This window comes from Oryza glaberrima, chromosome 3 (genome assembly GCF_000147395.1).
Source record: "Oryza glaberrima chromosome 3, OglaRS2, whole genome shotgun sequence".
NCBI lineage: Eukaryota > Viridiplantae > Streptophyta > Magnoliopsida > Poales > Poaceae > Oryza > Oryza glaberrima.
Genome location: NC_068328.1, coordinates 7004379 through 7027437, shown reverse-complemented (window position 1 = coordinate 7027437; position 23059 = coordinate 7004379). Strand labels below are relative to the sequence as shown.

At 42.7% G+C, this 23059-nt stretch overlaps 1 pseudogene; it reads left to right on the top strand.

Annotated features, from left to right (window-relative positions):
• The first annotated feature begins 6033 nt into the window (after window positions 1–6033).
• LOC127768857 (uncharacterized) lies at window positions 6034–9205 on the top strand (annotated as a pseudogene).
• Window positions 9206–23059: the final 13854 nt, after the last annotated feature.

Sequence of the window (23059 nt, the reverse complement as noted above, 5' to 3'; positions counted from 1 at the left end):
CACCGTGAGCGGCGGCGGTGGCGGCACTGTCCCCAATGCAAGCAACGGCGGCGGCGGCGGCGCCCTCCCTTAACATGAGCGGCAGCAGTGCCCTCCCTCAACATGAGCGGTGGCGGTGGCGGCGCCATCTCCCACTGTGTGCGACGGCGGTAGCACGTCCTCTCGCGGCTTTCATAGGTTGCTCAGGCAGCGTCGGCAGCTTCCCATAGGCGGATCTGGTGGCCACGGCGGTGTCGGCACCCTCTCCCACTGTGTGCGATGGCGGCGGCACGTCCTCCCGTGGCTTTCACGGGTGGATCAGGCAGCGTCGGCGGCTTCCGCGGGTAGATCAGGCGATGACGAAGATTAAGATAAGATTTGTGTGTTTTTTATTATTTTTTCCGTTCCTTTCTCTTTCTTTGGATTGTCCGATTGGATTTTGTATCTATATTTGAATTTATGTTTTATCCATCTTACGTGATGTATTACTCGCGCGTGTGGGAACGGAGGCCATCGTTCGACTGGACTCATTAACGAAAAATTGATGTGAAGAATGGAAAGTTACAGATTTTTTAAGTAGTTATAAGATATATTGGTTCAATTCCAGTGTTGATAGGTTAATTAGTCACGGTTCATTAGTAGAGTCATTAGCGTCTAGATTACCAAAAGTAATTAGTGTTTTCTTGATTAGCCTTTTCCTTAGTATGTTTTGAGTCCGAACCAAGTTAGAGGGAAAAATTGCTAAACATCTCCCGCGTGATTTTTTTTTCTGGCATTTGACGTTTTTTTAGCCACATGATTTTTGCGCCAAGATCTATGCAGCAATTGCCGTGGATGAGGTCGACAGGGAGTCAAGGTGTGTTAGTCTTGTCGTGTGAATAAAATATGTGAAGTATGTAATTTTCATATGTCTAATTAAGAAATATCTCTATGTTAATTTACATGTCAAATTAAGTACTAATCGATACAACAAATTTAACATATCTTAAACATCTAAATAAAAATTGATTTCTTTAACCATTGAAAAATTAAGACATTTGAAACTAAAATAAAAAATAAAAAAATAAAATTACAGCCCTATATAATTAAAATTACATTTGTAAATTTAGTTGATTTGACATATAAGTGCACTGTAATTTTTGATAAAAATAATATGTAAGTAAATATGTACTTATTATTTTCTTTAAAATATAAAATTATATTTTAAAATTACAGTCCTATATAACTAAAATTACATTTGTAAATTTAGTTGATTTGACATGTAAGTGCACTGTAATTTTGATAAAAATAATGTGTAAGTTAATATGTATTTGTTATTTTTCTTTTGTAGTCCGTTGGATATAAATACAAGGGTAAAAAAAATTGGGTGATTTTTTTATTAGAAATCACCCGACAAATAGATAGATGCTGGTAAAAGAAATACTTTGAATTCCACGTATAATTGCAGACCATCTGTTATATGGTCTCTGTATAACCTGCATACGTAGCAAATGGTGGGCCGTGCAACTGGCTTCGTGGGCTGTGTCTTGGGCCATGATCGTTGCTGCCACAAACCGATCCAATTAATTTTACAAAATGGCTTTGTTAGTTTTACTCGGAAATCCTGATCCGACTACGAAGCGTTTGAAAATGGGGAATCGGATGAACCTGATGAATGATGAAGGGGGGCGACGGACGAAATCAGTGGTAAAAACATCTTGAATTTTTATAATACTAAAAAAATACCGGTGCGATGCAACGGGTAAATACATTTTTTAGTGATACAACAACAACTATTAAGAGCTAAGTCATTAGAATCACTATACACTATAATTAAAAAATTAATGAATTTTTTTTCTTGGTTTTAAACCGAAAGCACAATATTTTTTCTTTGTTAGTCCTAACCCAGTCCACTACCTTTGTTAGTCCTAATTCAGTCCGCTACCTCCCTCCATTCGCCCCGCCTTTCTTCGGTCGTCAAGCTCCAAAAGGTAATCCCGGGCTTGTACAATGCCAAATTCAGTTGAATTATTCTCGATCTCCCAAAATTAAATTGGTTGAGGATTTTTTGATCCACCAAATCTTCTTTTTTCCTTGTTTTTCCCCAAAATCGAAGCGAATCAAAGCTTGTTGACCTGCCATGATCAACGACTTTTAAATAGGGATTAAATTCAGTAAATTAAAGTCCAGGATAGGGAAAATGATGATGGAGGAATATGAAATCGATTTTTGCAATCAATTAGAGTAGAAAACATACGGGAGGTAGATCGAACGTGGCAGTGGCGCTAGGGTTCGGCCCGGACTAGACGAGATCGAAAAAAGACAAAAAAAACCGGACTTACTGCGTGCGAAGAAAAAAAACCATTTCGCGTGCAAAAAAAGCGAAAAAAAAACCGCTCAGACCAAGGAAAGCGGAAGCTTGGTGGCTCAGGCGGGGCACGCTAAGCGCGTGCGGATCGGATCCGAGATCGGCAAAAAAGACAAAAAAAAAAAAGAACAAGAAAAAAAGGGACTTCCCGCATACGCGGAGAAAAAACCGTTTCGCGTGAAAATAAACGGTGACAAAAAAAATAAACTGCACTGACCAAGAAAACCGCAAGATTGGCGGCTGAGGCGGGGCGTGCTATGCGCATGCAAATCAGAGCAGAGAACGGAAAAAAAGACAAAAAAAAAAAGGACTTACCCTGCGCGGGAAAAATCCCGTTCCGCGTGAAGAAAAAACGGCGACAAAAATAATAACCGGACGAACCAAACTAAAACCGGATACTCTTTTTTTTTATTTGATCATCATAGGCAAAAACCGAGGTAGGTAAAATAGACTTATTCCTTCCCCTTAAGTTGACAGCCCATATTATCAGTTTGGCCAGCTTTCTACAGCCCAATTAGATTTGCACATATAAAGCAAGAAAAGAATCCTCGTCTTCACATAGCTCGATTCAATTTTCATATTCAGTCCGAGCGAGCGAACGGCGGCTGAGTCGAAACCGTTACGACAATGGAAATCGGACAACGTCCGAAATTTTTAGTCAAAAACACCTTAAATTTTTATAATAGTACGGATAGAGATAGGGATAGGGATATATATATATATATATATATATATATATATATATATATATATATATATATATATATATATATATATATATATATGAAAATGCTTCTATACACCTACACCTAGGTGTACATACTCCTGGTTTCATCCACCGTCCGTTCGCAACTAGCAGAGATCGAGTCTGCTAGCGGATCCACATACCGCGACCCATTTTGATTTTTGCGAGGAAAAAAATCATCGTAATATTTGTATCCCGCACGTATCGGGAGCATACTGAATGCTCACATAAATATCTCGTTCTCACGTAGTGCTAAACCGAACAGAAAATCAACAGACCGATCCGATATAAGGGCAATTTGGAGGTGACGGCGAGGCGATACATCGGCAAGGGTGGCTGGCTTGGGCCACGGCGGCGAGTAGCAGACAACGACGGCGATGCGCGTGATCCACCGGCAAGGCCGCAAGGATGGCTCAGGCCACGGCGGCGAGTAGCGGACAACGACACAGCAGAAATCCATCATCGTCAAGCCCATGCAGCTCGTCCGCCTGCCGGAGTGCCGGCGGCGTGATTCCATCGACATGATCGGCTTTTGCACCACCATTATTTGGATATTCCCAGGTGATTGATTCTGGTATGTCCATCCCGTTTTCTCTCGTTTTGTATTTCTTGCAGATTGATCAAGGATTCTCTCTTTCTTTTTCTTGCAGATCGATCGAGGTATAAGCCAGCATGAAGGTCGCCAGCTGCCTCGTGATCCATCGGCGACTCGATCGTCATCAATGGCGGCGATTCGATCGTGATCGATGGCCACGGCCATGTTGCGTCGACAATGCAGGCGCGCAGCCCATCGGCAAAGCCGGAGGCGACGACCAAGCTATTGGCTCACTGAAATCATACGGGAACGGAAAAAAGCGGCGCTGGAGACATCAGACAGCACAGCACCAAGCCACCAACCGAAGATCATGGCATCCAACTAATGTATACATCAGATTATAGTAATCACAGTATATATGTGCACATCAGCTCATGTATCGATCTGGTTGCCTGCATATACATCTCTCTTCTTAATTATACTCCATTGAATCTCTTCCTGATTATATACTACTACAAGATCAACTAATTTCATATTATTTGTCAGTATTACATACTACTGTGAAAAGCGCATATATATGCAACAGTTAGGAATTAATAAACCCAACGAGTATAGTCGAGTATGGCTAGTTTTGGAAATACATGCCGCTTTTCTGAATCTTTGAAAAAAGCATGTATTTTATACTACTGATACTTTTGCATCATCAAATCATGAATGCAGCCAGTAGCCCAGTAGTCTGTACTGCTACAGTGTAAAATCAAAATAGATAACAAAGTATATACCGTAGTAACTTAAAAAATATGTTAAAAAAGGCATATACCGATACTAACTATAAAAAACAGTATATACCGATAATAACTTAAAAAAAAAAGATACCGACACTAGCTTAAAAAGTAGCATATACTACTACTAACTGAAAATGTAGTATATACATGATCAGTATATACTACTATACTACTAACAAAAAAAAAACAGTACATACTACTACTAACAAAAAAAGGTATATTCTCCTTCAATGAGTATACTTAAAAAATGAGATATATACATCTCTGATGATTATTGTAGTATATATAGTACTTATTAACTAAAAAATAGCAGATAATACTTATATTAACTAAAAAAGGTATATACTTCCAAACAAAAAAATAGTATATATCAAACAAAAAAAGTATATACTGACCAAATTAAAAAAATAGTATGTGCAGTATATATCAAAAACTTAGTATGTCTACTGACCAAACAAAAAAACAGTATATACTCATTCAGTACGGACGTAATATATGCTGGAAAGAAAATTAAAAATTTGAAAGCAAATGCATACCAACGTTCTCGTTTGAGTGAGCACCAAATCCGGTGTCAGCTGTGCACATGCATACGGTGGTTTCAAATTAATAATTTCACTTTAATTTGGATGCTAATGGATCATCCATTAATAAGGGAGAGTACATACACCTGGGTGTACAGAAGAGTCGTCATATATATATATATATATATATATATATATATATATATATATATATATATATATATAATGCCCGTGTGTTGCACCGGATAATATCATGATGGATAAAGTTCAACTAAACGATTTTTTACGTAGTCTAGTATGACAATAATAATCATAATTTTGTTTGGACAATATTAACTCGATCTACGTGTAGGATATGAATGATGTACCTTATGCGTATTCAATTCTCGCATTGCAAGCATGTGTCTTACTTTCAAAATCATATATGGACTCCGCGTAGAGATTTACTCAAAGTCTCTTGGTGGCCACGCGTGCTTTCTCACTGTGTCAAAACTCGCGTTGCAATCATGTGCTCTCGTTTTCAAAATCATGTGTAATTTTTAATCCTTATGTCAAATCTTTAATTTTTTACAATCGGTTTTTTATGTCAAACAAATATTAATTGTGGGAATATATTGATTTTTCTATATATTGTATTTGTGAGAGTTGATGGCACATGTGTATCATAAAAATCGATGTCTTTTTGAGGTATTATGTTTTATTTCTAAATTTCATTTATGTCAAATATCAATAAATATACCGGGGCATAAATGGAAACCGAACAGACATGGAGGAAAAATAGAAAAATTAAATTGAAAGCTGAACCGACTGGGGGTGGGAAAAAAAGAAAGCAGAAGTTTCTCGGTTCTTCGGGCATGTTTGGCACAGCTCTAGCTCCAGCCAAACAATTTCAGCTCCACCAAAACTGGGAGTGGAGCTGGGTGGAGCTCTATCATAAAATGAACTAGAGTTGTGGAGCTGGGTTTAGGCAGCTCCACAACTTCACTCCAGACCCAACTCCTAGAGCTAAATTTAGAAGTTGGAGTTGTACCAAACAGGCCCTTCCTCTCTCTCCTCAGCCTATCTCTCTCCCCCAGTCCCCCGTGCTTATCCTTTTTACTTCACACTTTCTCCATCCTTAGCAGCTCCCCTCCTCCCACATACTCTAGGGCCATGTTTGGCAAATGGGATAGAGAAATGATTTCCCACCCACCATAAGAACATCTTTAAATCCTAACCATTCATTCTCCCCCTTCCATTTAATCCTAACCATTCATTCATTTCTCAATTCCAATCTCACCCCTTATTTCCCATTATCCAAACACACCCTAGGCCCTAGCTGCTGATGCTGGACATGGAAGTGAAGGGGTCAGAGGAGGATCTGGACCCCCTCTCCGGCGACCTCCCTCCCCAAGCGGCAGTGTCCGGATCGCGAGCCATCGGCGGAGGGCCCCATCGTCTCTCTGCCCCCCGCTCGCACGGATCTACAGCCGGCGACGACGGGAGGGGCGGAGCCTCCAAGCTGCCGTTGCTGCTCGCGTGGATCCGCCGTCGACGGTGACGGGAGTGGCGGATCCGACGAATTCTTCCCCTCCCGCATGGATCCCGTCGTCTCTTCGGCCCCCTCTCGTGCGGATCAACCGTCGACGGCGATGGGAGGGGCGGATCCGGCGACCTCTTCCCCTCCCGCACATATCCCCGTCTTCTCTCCACCCGTCTCTCGCGCGGATCCGTAGGCGGCGGCGACGGGAGGGGTGGTTCCGGCGACCTCTTCCCCTCTCGCACGGATCCCATCGTCTCTTCGCGCCGGCGACGACAGGAGGGGCGGAAGCGGCAGCCTCCCCACTGCTGTCAGTTCCGGCCACTGCCGCACAGGTACTTTATTTTCTCTAAGACAATATATCATGTTTTTTATGTGAAATCTTGGGTTCATTTTGCATAGGAGCAATCCTGCAGGGGGTTGATAATGTGCCGATGCTTCAGCTACATATAGTTTGGTGCTATTTTGTGCTTCGTGATGTATCACGCTGTATTTTTTGTACGCGCTGCTTACTCTCACTACCCTATAGGAAAATTGGATATGGAACTGCAAGTGAGGCTTTGGCCTGCAAGCTGCCGTTTATTTTTGTCCGCAGAGATTATTTTAATGAAGAGCCATTCTTGCGGATTTTACTTGAGGTTGAATCATTTCTAATCAAATTATGCTAGGAATAACCTATGTGCAGCTGTGCTTAAAGTGTCGCCATGTCCCATTCTATTTCAGCACTACCAGAGCAGTATTGAAATGACCAGAAGGGAGTTCCTTAATGGGTACTGGAAACTTTATCTACTCCGTGCTCTCACACTTGAACCATGCTATGATGGTCCAACAAATGGTGGTGAGGTAATTTTTCAACTGATTTCCCAGGTTATTGCATAAGTTCATCCGAACGGGCCAAAGTTCACAATATTTATGTGGTTAATGCAATAACATTTTATTAAATGAAAAGGATAGATGAAGTCACTGACGCATGGCTTATTAGTCTTATTATAATTAGCGTATGTTTGTGCTTATCTGGCTGGAGTGGTAAAAGATAAGTCATTCAAAGATAGGAATTGCAAAATGGACCGAAGTGCTCTCTCTGTGTTTTTTTTTTCTTATACCATCTCAAATACCCTATTTAGAGATTCAGTGGTGGTAGCATGAAAAACATAGATTTTCCAAGTATAGATGATCGTAGTACGCTTTGGAGTTCTTGAACCTTCTGTGCATGTTTTATCTGACAATATCAGTACTTTTATGTGATTCTATTGGCCATATTACTTCAAAACTTGATGTTGGCTGTGATTTGAGAATGTTGCTAAACGTGCATTTCCTCAGTTGTATGTTAGTTTTAATTTCTTTTCTAATTTTGTCATGAAGATATGAGCTCGGTAGGCACTTTAATGTCTGTTCATGATTAATGTTCTGCATTCATGTGAATGTCTGAATCGAAGGACCTGTCTAGAACATCCATGTTGCTATGTGCCACTGAACAACTGAAAAATATGCCTGGTTCTAACTGGCTACCTGTTCTGCATCGACAGGAAAAAGAATTAGATACATATTGGTAGATGCGTCGACACAACTGCATTGCCCTTCACAGGTAAAACGAATCTAGACAATCTTACCACTATATGTTAATTAATTAGATGGTACTGTTAGTTCATTCATAAGCTGCCTTAGAAGTATTTACAATTGAAATTCTATTAGGATATTTTTATTATTAATGGAAGTGCTTCTGTTAGTAATTGTTCAAGGACCTTGGGGTAGTTTTATTCAATATTAATCCCATAAATCTGATGAAATTGAAATTGCATCCAGGGAAGAGCCTGGGATCCACATTGATTGGAGGTGGCTAAATGCCCTAGAGGAAGAGCCTTACGATCTATATTTTCTTTTGTGCTTCTATTATTTCTATTGCCTGTGATTGTATTTGTGTATTTTGGCCTGTGACAGAAATATGTAAAAACACGTTAGTGGGAGTGCTAGCTAAAAATAGCGGAAAGAAAAGTGAGATAGAATCAAACTCGGATAGAGTCGAGATAGAATCTGACTTCTGCCGTGGGCTGGCTAAACTGGAGTAGGAAACGGTGTGAGCGGCGAACCAACCTGACTCCTGCGATTTTTTTTTGTGTATGTGATCTTTTGTTTTTTGGCGTGAACCTGGACTGATGCCTTTTTTTTCTTTGTGTATATGTGATATTTATTTTTGGGTGAAGGCTTGGAGATTGAAACTACCTAGAATTCTGGAAGCAGTCTGGGCTTGTGGGCTTGTGGATGTCTGGAAGGTTTGTGGGCTTGTAGATTGACCTGTAATCCTTTTTGTTGGATGAAACTGGAGCATGGGCTTGTTGATGGACCTAGAATTCTGGAAGCGGTTTGGGCTTGTGGACATGTGGATGTACCTGATCGGATGACAAAAAAATTACCGCGATGACGGACGAAAACGCGGACCGAAAAGAAGCTGACGACCGGAAAAATCTGAATATATATATATATATATACATATATATACATACATATATATATATACATATGTATATACATATGTGTACGTACTCCCTCTTGCATATTGGATCATCTAATAGGATCCAATTAGGACCTGCTTAGCCGGTGGGAAATTTTTTTTGAAATTCCTATTTTTCAGCCGAACAGGGAATAAGCCAAGTAAAAAAAATTAACTTGAAAAATTTCCATGCATGTCGGCTTGGGATTGGTTGCACGCCTGCATCTACGAATTTGAAATGTAGTATTTGTGCACCTTGCTGTAGCATGGAAATTCGTGACTTATATACTGTTTTATTTTACATTAGCTATATACTTATTTTTTAGGAACCCGTATATACTATATCTCTGTTTGAAAGAGTATATACTTTTTATTTGAGGATCCAGTATATACTAAAAGCTGGTTTGAGAAGTATATACTACTTAATTTAAGACTATTAGTATATACCGTTATCTCTAGAGTCTATTAGTATATGTAAAGGTAGTACCAGTAAATACTATTTTTTAAGTTAGTAACAGTACATACTTTTTCTATTTATTAGTAGTAGCAGTACATACTGTCTTTTATCGTAGTGTGGTAGTATATACTGTTATTTGGTCAGTACATACTATTTTTGTTGGTTTAGTAGCATTATATACTGTTTTCAGTTTAGTAGCGGTATATACTATTATTTGGTTAGCGTTAAGTACATACTATTTTTGTTAGTTTAGTAGCAGTATATACTGTTTTTCAGTTTAGTATAGCAGTATATACTGTTTCTTTTAGTTAGTAGTAAAGTAGTAATACATACTAAGTAACAGTACATACTTTTTGTGTATCGAGAAGTGGTATTATCAAATAAATGGGCATATATATGCTCACCGATTCATTCTTTGTATAAGCGTACAAGATTAATTCTTAAGAAAAGTGAGTAGTATATTGCCCAATTCTGAGTGTCGTGCAACAGGTAGATCTGCCGGAGCCCCGGTGTAGAAGATGAATAATCGCACTGACCGCAGCGGCCGCGCACCCCTTTGCGATCGAGGCCATGCATGCCTGGCCTGGAACGTTGACCATTGCTCTCCATGCCCTTGATACATACGTGCATGGAATGAAGGAATCGATCTAAACAGAAAAAAAATCAAAGGGAATCTTTTCGATCTGCAATGAAGTACTTACCAGCTCCATCAAAGGTTCTGGACAGGACGACTCGATGGATCAAAAAGGATGGTACTGAATCATCGATCAAAAAATGGAGTTAGCAGAATCATCGATCAAAAAATGGAGTTAGCCGATGCATCACATACGCGTAGAAGGCCGGACGCCGGCGTTGACATATTCCAACCGCCGCCGCCCCTGGTAACGATGAAGTCACGGTGAGCGGACAAAACACATCGCCTGGTGAAGCGCGCCGACTGGACAGACGAAGGAACACGACGTCGTGCCACCATGTATGTTTCTCCGACGAGGTGGATCGATCTGTCAGCAGCAAAATCTCGCCTGGGCCGGGAAACGTCGGGGGAGATCGAGCGAGTCGCCGCAATCGGCCGCCGCGGTTGAAACAAGATTTATTTATGCGAGCAGATCAGCATTGGCCAGATCCGATCATTAAGGGATAATTAACAATTCCAGTAATTTATTTTGGAAAAAAATCAAAACGGGTACGATGGGATCCGATAGCAGGGCCGTGGATGCTCAATCGATGCCGAGCGCTGATCAACGGTGGATAGGGAAGGAGTACGTACTCCCAGGTGTATAGAATCATTTTCCTATATATATGTATATACATATATATATATATATATATATATATATATATATATATATATATATATATATATATATATATATATATGTACACACATATATATATAGACACACACACGGTGGCGCTACGCAGCGCCACACACAGGCGCTGTGTGCCACGGAACAAAACGGCACCACACACAACGAGGAAAGGCAGCCCACCAAACTAAACCAACTGATTGTAGAGTTAAAAAGTAACTGGCGGAAAATGTGACGGAAACGAACCGTATAGATCACACGTCCAAGTGAAGCCGTGTGAGAAGTTAAAGTTTAACTGATACAAAGAGTGGTGATATGCTTCGATGTTTTAGATTATGAGTGAAAGTGCATCTAGGCCCCTAATGATTTTGGTGATTAATTACAATGCGATTAGAGAGGACTAACATTTTTATTTAAGCAAATGTGAAGGTTGTTATGCCCTCAATAAGTTAGCGTAATGCATATCCCGCCGAATACGTTGATGTGTATGATGCGGCAAATGAACAAATGGTATATTGTACCTTTTTCTTTCGTTTGAGTCAATAGGAATGCCGCACTATTAAGAGGGATGATGCATTGACATATGAGGAGTGATCAAAGTGCTCAAAATCAATTTTTAAAAAGTGTTTCTCCTCAGTTTGGTGTGTTCTGGAAATTTTCGGAGTTTTCCGAAAGCCATTTTCGGACTTTCTGAAAATGCACAGAACCAATTTTCGCTTTTGGGAATTTTCGGATATGTCCGAAAAACATTTTCGGACTTTCCAAAAATGACTGTGAAGGCAAATGTGGTTCTGTTTATTTTCAGACTCTTCTGAAATTGATTTTTGGAGTTTTCGAAAAACTTCAGCAAAGTCAAAAATCGCTTCTGTATATTTTTGGACTTTTCCAAAAACATCCAGAAGGATGTTTTGTAGTACTGGAAATTTTCGGACTTGTCCAAAAAGTTTTCGAAATGTCCGAAAAATCTTTCGTTGACTTTGCTACTGGTGCTGAGCTAGAATTTTCGAACATGTTCGAAAATCTTTCGGAATATCCGAAAATCTCAATTATTGTGCATAACGGGCAGAATCTAGGTTGTGGCTATAAATAGCCCCCTCCCCTCACTTGTGAGGGCTGCTGGTTCCATTCTAATCATTTGTGCCCTTGGCTTGCTCTCTCTCTAGCACTTTTGAGCTTTGCTTTCTTGTTTCCCCTGTTCGATTCGGATTTGGTGTGTGTGTGAGAGTTGTGGATTCGAGTTTGTGTGAGTGCTTGTTGTTGACTTCGTGAAGATTTGTGAGCACTTGCATCATCTCTGGGAGTTCTTTGCATCATTTGTTACTCTTGGAGGTTGAGGACTCCTAGGCGGCTAGGTGTCGCTCCCGAGCCACCGATCTACTTGTGGTTGGCCGGGAGAAGTTTGTGAAGGTCGGATCTCACCTCCGAAAGGGAAGAGATACCCTTAGCGGAAGGAGGAGTGCTTAGTGCAACCTTCGAAAAAGGCTATGTTTTGCAGAATCCCGAAGATCCCACCAAGGAGGATGATGAGAACGAGCACAAGATCGCTCAAGCCGCTAATGTAATACTTAGCGCCTTGAGTGGAAGTGAGTTCAACCGTGTGGATGGCATTGAGAGTGCCAAAGTGATTTGGGACACGCTTCAGAACTTGCATGAAGGCACGGATAGTGTTCGTGAGTCCAAGGTGGAGATACTCAAGGGGCAATTTGAGAGATTTGTGATGTTGGATGGTGAGAGCCCAAGTGACATGTACGACCGGTTGAGCAAGATCGTCAATGAGATCAAGGGACTTGGATCCAAGGACATGACCGATGAGGTTGTGGTCAAGGATGGTTCGAGCAATCACTCCAAGGAACTCTACCTTGGTGACCATCATTCGTGAGCGTCCGGATTACAAGACTCTCACACATCATGATTTGCTCGGATGCATCCTTGCCCATGACATGCTCGTGCAAGAGTCTAAGGATGTCATCCAATACATCAACCAAAGCTCAACCGCAAGCATCGAGAAGGAAGACTTGGCTTTGAAGGCAAAGGAAGAAGAAGAAGAGAACCGCAAGAGCAAGAGCATGGCAGAGATCGATGATGAAGAGATGGCTCTCTTCGTCAAGAAGTTCGGCAAGTTCATGAGGCGAAGCGGCTTCTTCAAGAGAGGTTCTTCCAAGCACTACTCCAACAAGTCAAGTGGAAGACACTCCGCAAGAGTGTGCTACATGTGCAAAGAGCCCAGGCACTTCATTGCGGATTGCCCCCACCTCAAGGATGGTTCCCACATCAAGGAAGATAAGAAGAAGGGTGAGAAGAAGGATGAGAAGAAGGAGAAGCACAAGCATAGCAAGCGGGAACATTATGGCCAAGCTCACCTTGGGATGATCATTGGCTCCGACTCCGAGTCAAGCTCAAGTGAGGAAGAAGGAGTCGCCATGTTCGCCGTCAAGCCTTCATCACCACCAAGACTCTTCGACTACTCAAGTGATGAGGATGCTCCTATTTGCCTCATGGCAAAGGAGCCTAAGGTACCTTCTCCTCTCAAGTCATTTAATGTTGATCTTGTTAGTGATGAGGAGGATGAGCTTGAGGATGAGGTTATGGACGACGAATTGTTCAAGTCCATAACTAAGGAATCCCTACCACACTTGAGTGAGTTGCTTGTTAGAATTGAGAACCAATATGCAACTCTTGAGAGGCAAGAGGCTTTGCTCATTCGTGAGAAAGAGCGGTCTCATGAACTCAAGAGTGAGCTTGCTAAGGAGAGAGAGAAAAATGAGGCATTGGTACGGCTTTACAAGCAAACCAAAGAGTCTCATGCTAATCTTGAGGTGGTGAACGCTCAACTTCATGAGAGAGTGGATGGCTTGGACAAAGCATACCTCTGTCCAAGCCATCCACTCTCTCTTGAAGAGAAGTTCGAAACCTTAAAGAATAGTGTCTCTCTCCCTAGCGAACCATCTTGTTCCAAAATTGTCCCAAGCAATGAACCATGTGTGAGATGCAAAGATATTGATATTGAAGCTTGTGCTACTAACTCTATTTCTTTGAGTGCTTTGCAAAAGCAAAATGAGAAGCTTATGGGACTCCTTCACAATGGCTTACTTAAGTGCCATATGGGTAGTAAGGCCCTAAAGGAGTACCTAGGCTATCAAAGGGACAACTTCAACCATGAGGGTCTTGGGTATGTTCCTCCACCAAAAGGAAAGGTGGACAAGAGTGTGATGATCAAGAGGCCCCAAGGTCTTAGCAATTTTGTTAAGTCCAAAAGTATCCTTCCTAATGATTATGCTTCACATTGTTCCTTTAATGCATCTTATGTTCTTAGGAAGAATGCTAGTGGTCGTGTTGTTGCTAAGTATGTAGGCCCAAGGAGCAAGAATATTTCTATCAAGAGAGTACTTTGGGTGCCTAAGGCACTTGTTACTAACATGAGAGGACCCAAGCAAATATGGGTACCTAAAACTAGAAATTGATCTCTTGTAGGAATATGTCTCCGGTGGAAGAAGTTGGGTGATTGATAGTGGATGCACCAATCACATGACTGGAGAAGAATCAATGTTTTCAACTCTTGATCCAAATGGCACTTCACAAGATAACATAGTCTTCGGGGACGATGGAAAGGGAAAGATTGTGGGATTGGGTAAGATTGCAATCTCTAATGATCTTTTCATTGCCAACGTTCTCTTGGTAAAATCTCTAAACTACAATCTTTTGTCCGTTTCTCAATTATGTTCTATGGGTTACAATTGTCTTTTTACCGATGTTGATGTGACCGTCTATAGAAGGAATGATTCCTCGGTAGTCTTTAAGGGTGTTCTCAAGGGAAAGCTTTACCTTGTGGATTTTTCCTCAAGTAAAACCAAACATGAGACATGCTTAGTGGCTAAGTCCAACACGGGGTGGCTTTGGCATCGGAGGCTAGCCCATGTTGGTATGAGGAATCTTCACAAGCTTCTAAAGCACGATCACATCCTTGGACTAACAAATGTTCAATTTGAGAAAGATAGGGTGTGTAGCGCGTGTCAAGCCAGCAAACAAATTGGAGCACATCACCCCGTCAAGAATGTGATGACCACTACAAGACCATTGGAGCTTCTCCACATGGACCTCTTCGGACCAATTGCTTATTTAAGCATTGGAGGTAACAAATATGGTCTTGTTATTGTTGATGACTTTTCACGCTTCACGTGGGTGTCCTTTTTGCATGACAAGAGTGAGACACAAGCTATCTTCAAGAAGTTTGCAAGAAGAGCACAAAACGAGTTCGACCTCAAGATCATGAACATTCGTAGCGACAACGGCAAGGAGTTCAAGAACACGTGATCGAGAGTTTCCTTGATGAAGAAGGCATCAAGCACGAGTTCTCGGCTCCATATTCACCTCAACAAAATGGAGTAGCCGAGAGGAATAATAGGACTCTCATTGAGATGGCGAGGACCATGTTGGATGAGTACAAGACATCGGACCGTTTTTGGGCCGAAGCCATCAACACCGCATGCCACGCCATCAACCGCCTTTATCTTCACCGCCTTCTTAAGAAGACTCCCTATGAGCTTCTTACCGGTAACAAACCAAATGTCTCTTACTTTCGTGTTTTCGGTAGTAAGTGTTACATTCTTAATAAGAAGGCTAGATCCTCTAAGTTCGCTCCTAAAGTGGATGAGGGATTCTTGCTTGGGTATGGGTCAAATGAATGCGCATACCACGTTTTCAGCAAAACGTCCGGTATTGTTGAGATCGCGCGTGATGTGACATTTGACGAAACTAATGGCTCTCAAGTAGAGCAAGTTGACTCACATGTGTTAAGTGAAGAGGAGGATACGAGCGAAGCAATCAAAAGATTGGCTCTTGGGGACGTACGTCCTAGGGAGCCACAACAAAAAGCCTCTTCCTCAACACAAGTGGAGCCACCTACATCAACCCAAGCCAACGATCCCTCTACCTCAAGCTTGGATCAAAGTGAAGAAGGCGAGCAAGTGCCACCCTCACCGATCAACTTAGCTCGCCCAAGAATCCACCAAAGTGTCCAAAGAGATCATCCCACCGACAACATCTTAGGAGACATCAACAAGGGAGTATCCACTTGTTCTTGTATTGCAATTTTTTGTGAGCATTACTCGTTTGTGTCTTCTCTTGAACCTCTAAGGGTGGAATAAGCTCTTAATGATTCGGATTGGGTGATGGCGATGCAAGAGGAGTTGAACAATTTCACCCGGAATGAAGTGTGGACTTTGGTGGAGCGACCTCGGCAAAATGTGATTGGCACAAAGTGGATCCTACGCAACAAGCAAGACGAGGCCGGGGTCGTAATAAGGAACAAGGTGAGGTTAGTGGCGTAAGGGTTCACCCAAATCGAAGGATTAGATTTCGGTGAAACTTTTGCGCCGGTAGCTAGACTTGAGTCGATTCGCATATTGCTTGCTTTTGCTACTAACCTCAATTTTAAGCTATATCAAATGGATGTCAAAAGCGCCTTCCTCAACGGGCCTATCAACGAGTTGGTATACGTGGAGCAACCACCGGGCTTCGAGGATCCGAAGTATCCAAACCATGTGTACAAGCTCCACAAGGTACTCTACGGGCTTAAGCAAGCCCCTAGAGCTTGGTATGAGTGTCTTCGCAATTTTCTTGTGAAAAACGGCTTTGAAATCGGGAAAGCCGATTCAACTCTTTTTACTAAAAGACATGATAATGATATTTTTGTGTGCCAAATATATGTCGATGACATTATATTTGGTTCTACTAACAAGTCTTTTAGTGAAGAGTTTAGTAGGATGATGACCAAACGTTTTGAGATGTCCATGATGGGTGAATTGAAGTTCTTCCTCGGCCTTCAAATCAAGCAACTCAAGGAAGGAACTTTCATTTGCCAAACAAAGTATTTGAAGGACATGCTCAAGAAGTTTGGGATGGAGAATGCCAAGCCAATCCACACTCCCATGCCATCAAATGGCCACCTCGACCTCAACGAGCAAGGTAAAGACGTCGATCAAAAGGTATACCGTTCCATCATTGGCTCACTTCTTTACCTTTGTGCATCTAGGCCCGATATTATGCTTAGTGTGTGCATGTGTGCAAGATTTCAAGCCGCTCCGAAGGAGTGTCACCTTGTAGCCGTGAAGAGAATTCTTAGATATTTAGTGCACACACCTAACCTTAGTCTTTGGTACCCTAAGGGAGCGAGGTTTGATCTCATTGGCTATGCCGATGCGGATTATGCCGGGTGCAAAGTGGATAGGAAAAGCACATCGGGTACTTGCCAATTCTTGGATAGGTCCCTTGTTTCTTGGTCTTCCAAGAAACAAAACTCCGTCGCCCTATCTACCGCCGAAGCGGAATATGTTTCGGCAGGGAGTTGTTGTGCTCAACTTCTTTGGATGAAGCAAACCTTGAGAGACTATGGCCTCAATGTATCCAAAATCCCACTCCTATGTGACAATGAGAGCGCCATTAAAATAGACAACAACCCCGTCCAACACTCCCAAACCAAACATATAACAATGAGAGCGCCATTAAAATAGACAACAACCCCGTCCAACACTCCCAAACCAAACATATAGATATTCGCCATCATTTCTTGAGAGATCATTCCATAAGAGGCGACATAGACATCCAACATGTGAGAACCGACAAACAATTGGCGGATATCTTCACCAAGCCGTTAGATGAAGCTAGGTTTTGTGAGTTGAGAAGTGAACTAAATATCTTGGATTCTCGGAATGTGGCTTGATCTATTGCATGCATGTTTGCTTGGTAGAATAGGTTTGCATATCACTTTGTGACAAAATGGTCTTTCAACTCATGGATGGACACTAGTCACTTTTGTGGAGAACTTGAATCTATTTGTATGGGGATCTCATTTTTCAATGAATTTTGGTCCTAGCACAACTTGAAATAGATTCACACATTCCCTCTCTAGAGGGTGAATTATCTTGTCTCATTGTAATTCCCTCTCTTTTAATCCCTTGGATCGTCCATTTGACTTGTGGCTATTGTTTTGTGTGATTGATTGTGTGCTAGTCACAAGTTCAAATGGAGCCTCTAGTGCTCGACCATCCCCTCCTTCCTAAATCCTATCAAAAATCCTTGTGAAAATTGTTGCTGTCAAAATTCCCGGTGCTTGTCCCTTGCAAAATACCTTTAAAATGTTTGAAAAATAGTTTCATCAAAATTCCCGGCGAAATTCCATTGCAAAACTGTGTTTTCCATGAATTTTTGGACTTTCCGAAAAATTTTCGGACATATTCGAAAAATCTCTGTCCTGTCGCTTTTTCAATCGTTGCAATCCCAGGATTTTTCGGACTTTCCGAAAAATTTTCGGACGTTCCGAAAATCTCTGTCCTGTCGCTTTTTCAATCGTTGCAATCCCAGGATTTTTTGGACTTTCCGAAAAATTTTCGGACATATCCGAAAAACATCAGAACCGTGTGCAACCCTTCTGAATCCTTTCGGACATATCCGAAAATTTTCGAAAATATCCGAAAATTTCGGGGCCCATATATTCTCACCCCGTGGACTCTCTTCTCTCTCCTTTCCACTCTTTTCCCCCACGGGTTGACTCCCTCCTACCTCCCCACCGGCGACCCCCCGGCGACCTCCCGCGGCTCCCCTCCTCTCCAACCTCGTGGGAGCACATTTGGGGCCCTCATTGGGATCTACATCGTCGATCTTCACCGCTTTCTTCAAGTGTTCTTCGCGTTCTTGAGGATGCCTCCCCGCAAGCAAACCTCCCACAAGTCCAAGCGCCCGAGGGACCGCTCTCCCACTCCATCCTCTCATGATGATTCGGACAATGATTGGTCCGGTGGAGAGGATGCGGTTCCTCAGGGTGCGCGGGTGGCTCGGGGCGGCAACCTCCCTCCTCTGCGATCTACTCCTGATGGTGGTGGTGATGGTGAGGGCTCCTCTCGTCAACCGCAAACGCCGCGGCACCAACCCAATGTCCCCATTGGGCCTCTCCGCATTCATACCCCCGAGAGGGATCCGACGGTGATTCGCCAAGTGTATGATTGGAGGAGCAAGTCTGAGTTTGTTGCTCCTCGCCGGGATGAGGATCCGCGCTCCCTTCGCCGCACCGCCATGGATCCGCGGTTTTGGACTCTCTTTCAACAAGACTTTTATGAGTCTGTGATCAAGTCCAAAGCTCATCCCACTGTTCCCATGCAATGGATCAATTGGGAGGAGTTGCAGGCGCACAATGATCCCGTGATAGACTCTGTGATTGCAAATTGTGATCTCATGGGTATTCGCTCCTTCATGACCTTGCAGCAAAATTGGTGCAACGAGATCATTGCTTAGTTTTATGCTACCGTCTACTTTGATCGTTATCGTGCCATGCACTGGATGACTCAGGGGTCCTGGTATTCTGTTTCTTATTAGCAGTCGGCTGAGATTTGGGGCTTCCGTCTTCGTTCTTTGCTCAACCTTGATGACCTTCATAATCTTCAAATTCCTGCCAACACAGAATTGCTCCCTCTTTACACTCCAAATGATCCTAATGTGGTGTTGGGCAAGGTCGACGGTCTCAAGCCGTACTTTGCCTACTTGAACCGGATGTTTCGCCGGTCCTTTGTGCCTAAGGATGGTGATGCTAGCAGCACTAACCACCTCTCTAGGACCGTGCTTCTCAGGTTTGATCCCCCTCCTCATCGATTTCATGTTTATCACTTTGTGTGGGAGGAGATCCGCATGGCTTCCATCCAGTACAAGAAGGGGTTGGTCTATGCCCCTCACATTATGCGGATGATCGAGACTGTCACTCAGCTGCAGTTTCGCCATGATGTGACTCATTCTCAGCTTCACTTGCGCCTTATTAAGGCCCCCCGCTCCTCAGCTGCTCGGGACATCCCCTCCTCTTCCACTCAGCCGCCTCCTGCTCCTGAGCGCCCTGCCTCTGTGGCTCGTCGTGAGCCGTCTCCCTTATTCCGCATTTTGCAGAGTCTTTTTGGTCTTTGCTCTGCGGAGGCCAAAAAGAACCGCCGATTGCGGAATTCGGCGAAAAAAACGGCTCGTGACGTCAAGTTCGTCAAGGCAAGGTATTATAAGGACCACCACATTGATATCCTTCCTTCTCCTCCGGGTTTCGAGGCCGAGCCCGATGAGCCAGAGGATGAAGAGATTGAGGATCCATTTGCTGGGTTGCCTCCTAACTTTGACTTCTTTGGATATGGCCATGACTATGGCTATCCTCCTCCACCACCTCCAGAGGATCCTCCTCAGGTGCCCTTCGCTTGAGTTGTCGTCTCATCGTCCTCTCTTTTTGGTGTCTTGATGCCAAAGGGGGAGACTATCTATCATTTTTTAGATTTTCTATTTGTCCTTACGGTCGAGCACAGTTGGCTTTTATCTGTATGAGACTATTTGTGGTTTTTATGTTAAGTTTAAAGCTTTGTAAGACTATTGTTTAATTATGGATGCTTGAGATATAATGGATCTTATTATGTTTAATGTGGTGCAATGCCTTATCCTCTTTATATGGTGCTTGTGATGAGATGTAATTATTCTTTTGCATGTGATGTGTTGGATGTGATGAGCATATGTGATATATTTGTTCTCTTGTGAGCTTAAATGTGGATGCAAAGATTTAGGGGGAGCTCTCCACTTGCTTTTATGCACACTCTTAGGGGGGAGCTTTCACTAAACCTTTGCAACAAAAACCTTAAATTATATTCTTTCTCTCTTGTGTTCTAATCGTATTGTCATCAATCACCAAAAATAGAGAGATTGAAAGTGCATCTAGACCCTAATGATTTTGGTGATTAACTACAATGCGATTAGAGGGAACTAACATTTTATTTAAGCAAATGTGAAGGTTGTTATGTCCTCAATGAGTTAGTGTAATGCATATCCCGCCGAATACGTTGATGTGTATGATGCGGCAAATGAGCAAATGGTATATTATACCTTTTTCTTTCATTTGAGTCAATAGGAATGCCGCACTATTAAGAGGGATGATGCATTGACATATGAGGAGTGATCAAAGTGCTCAAAATCAATTTTTATAAAGTGTTTCTCCTCAGTTTGGTGTGTCCTGGAAATTTTCAGAGTTTTCCGAAAGCCATTTTCGGACTTTCCGAAAATGCACAGAACCAATTTTCGGATATGTCCGAAAAACATTTTCGGACTTTCCGAAAATAACTGTGAAGGCAAATGTGGTTCTGTTTATTTTCGGACTTTTCCGAAATTGATTTTCGGAGTTTCCGAAAAACTTCAGCAAAGTCAAAAATCGCTTCCGTATATTTTCGGACTTTTCCGAAAACATCCAGAACGATGTTTTGTAGTACTGGAAATTTTTGGACTTGTTCGAAAAGTTTTCGGAATGTCCGAAAAATCTTTCGTTGACTTTGCTATTGGTGCTGAACTGGAATTTTCGGACATGTTCGAAAATCTTTTGGAATATCCGAAAATCTCAATTATTGTGCATAACGGGCAGAATCTGGGCTGTGGCTATAAATAGCCCAGCCCTTGTTCCATTCCAATCATTTGTGCCTTTGGCTTGCTCTCTCTCTAGCACTTTTGAGCTTTGCTTTCTTGTTTCCCCTGTTCGATTCGGATTTGGTGTGTGTGTGAGAGTTGTGGATTCGAGTTTGTGTGAGTGCTTGCTGTTGACTTCGTGAAGATTTGTGAGCACTTGCATCATCTCCGGGAGTTCTTTGCATCATTTGTTACTCTTGGAGGTTGAGGACTCCTAGGCGGCTAGGTGTTGCTCCCGAGCCACCGATCTACTTGTGTTTGGCCGAGAGAAGTTTGTGAAGGTCGGATCTCACCTCCGAAAGGGAAGAGATACCCTTAGTGGAAGGAGGAGTGCTTAGTGCAACCTCTTGAGGAAAAGGGTTAGCTAAGACCCGGCTCTTAGTGAGCTTCTCAATGGAGAGTAGAATCCCCTCAAGGATTCGAACTTCGGGAACAACTTCGTGAGCTTCATCTTTGGTGACTTTACTTCCTCCCTCTCCACTAGTTTTGCTTGTTTGAGCCGCTATAGGTCTAGTTGCTGTTTGTGCTAGCATATTCTTGTTGTAGGCAACTAGATCTAGGATTTACTTTGCTAAAATTTTCGGATATATCCGAAAATTTCGAAAATATCCAAAAATTACTGCTTCCGCTTTTAATTGATTTTGAATTAGCCTATTCACCCCCTCTATGCCTAATTGACACTTTCAATAAGTTAATATTTTACCATTGTTTCTGTTGTACGACAGAGCCATGGTTAGCTTGAATTATTGGTTGGTTGTTGGTTATGATGTTGATGGCATGAAGTCAAAAAATAACTCACATAAACCGATCGCTGATCTTTCTACACATAGTTAGAATTTTACTGTCTGCAATTAGGAGCTCGATAAGATCAGAAAAAATTCAATCCCCATTATACTTACAATATATTTACTGCCCGGCCGCATTTTCCGTTTTCCTCCCGATCCATATTGTTCATATTTTCCGTTTCCGTTTTTCCGCTACTATTCCTGGTTTTCCGTTCTAGCATATCCCTCCCTATCCAGCTTTTACTTCAGTAATTTTTTTCACGTACAGTTAAATCTCACATCAATCCACAGTAAACTTTTTGCTTGCCGAATGCAAAACTTCATAACTCATCGTCCAGTAGTGACTCCATATCCATCGTTCAGTGACTCAATTATAGTAATTTTTTTACTCCACGCATAATATGTGGATTGCACTTTTGATGGAATACGTCATATTGCATCCAATGATATGAATCACACGTTTAAAAAGCTGGGTACGGTAAATCAGGCGATGGCTTCGTTCCTACTACAAAATGCGAAAAACAAACAAAACAAAATACAAAATATCTGCCTCCGACGACTCCTGTGGTAAGCAGCTTCTCGGAAAAGACGACCACAAGGAACTCCTCCCGTCCTCCCGGCGCTGCACATGCACGCGGTTGCTCGCCGGCTTCCACCTCCATCCCATCGATGATCGATGGCTGCATGTGACCGGTTCGCCGGGGCTCCAGTCTATCGCCGCCGCACAAGGTGAATGCCGCCATACACTGGCGGCGACGTGAGAGGGATGGATGGGACAGCTGTGGATGGTGGGCTGCTGTCTCCTCCACCATGGTTCCCACCACCCCGGATCCTACCACCCAGATGGCAGCCATAGTCCATAGACACGGGCGACGGGGCCAGCCCCATCTCTGCGCTCCTCGTCATGAGGGATACATCGCTGCCCTCCTCGTCATCTCGATAAACTCCATCTGCCGCCCGTCGGTCATTGTTAGGAGGACAATGAATGAACCATGTGAGGAGCACGCCGCCGTAGCCAGATCCACGGCCGCACCGCCCGCAACCGCGCCGGATCCGCGCCGCTGTAGCCAGAACCATGCGCGTGGGATGAGGAGCGGCGGCCGGATCCGCCGACGCCTCACCTCCCGCTT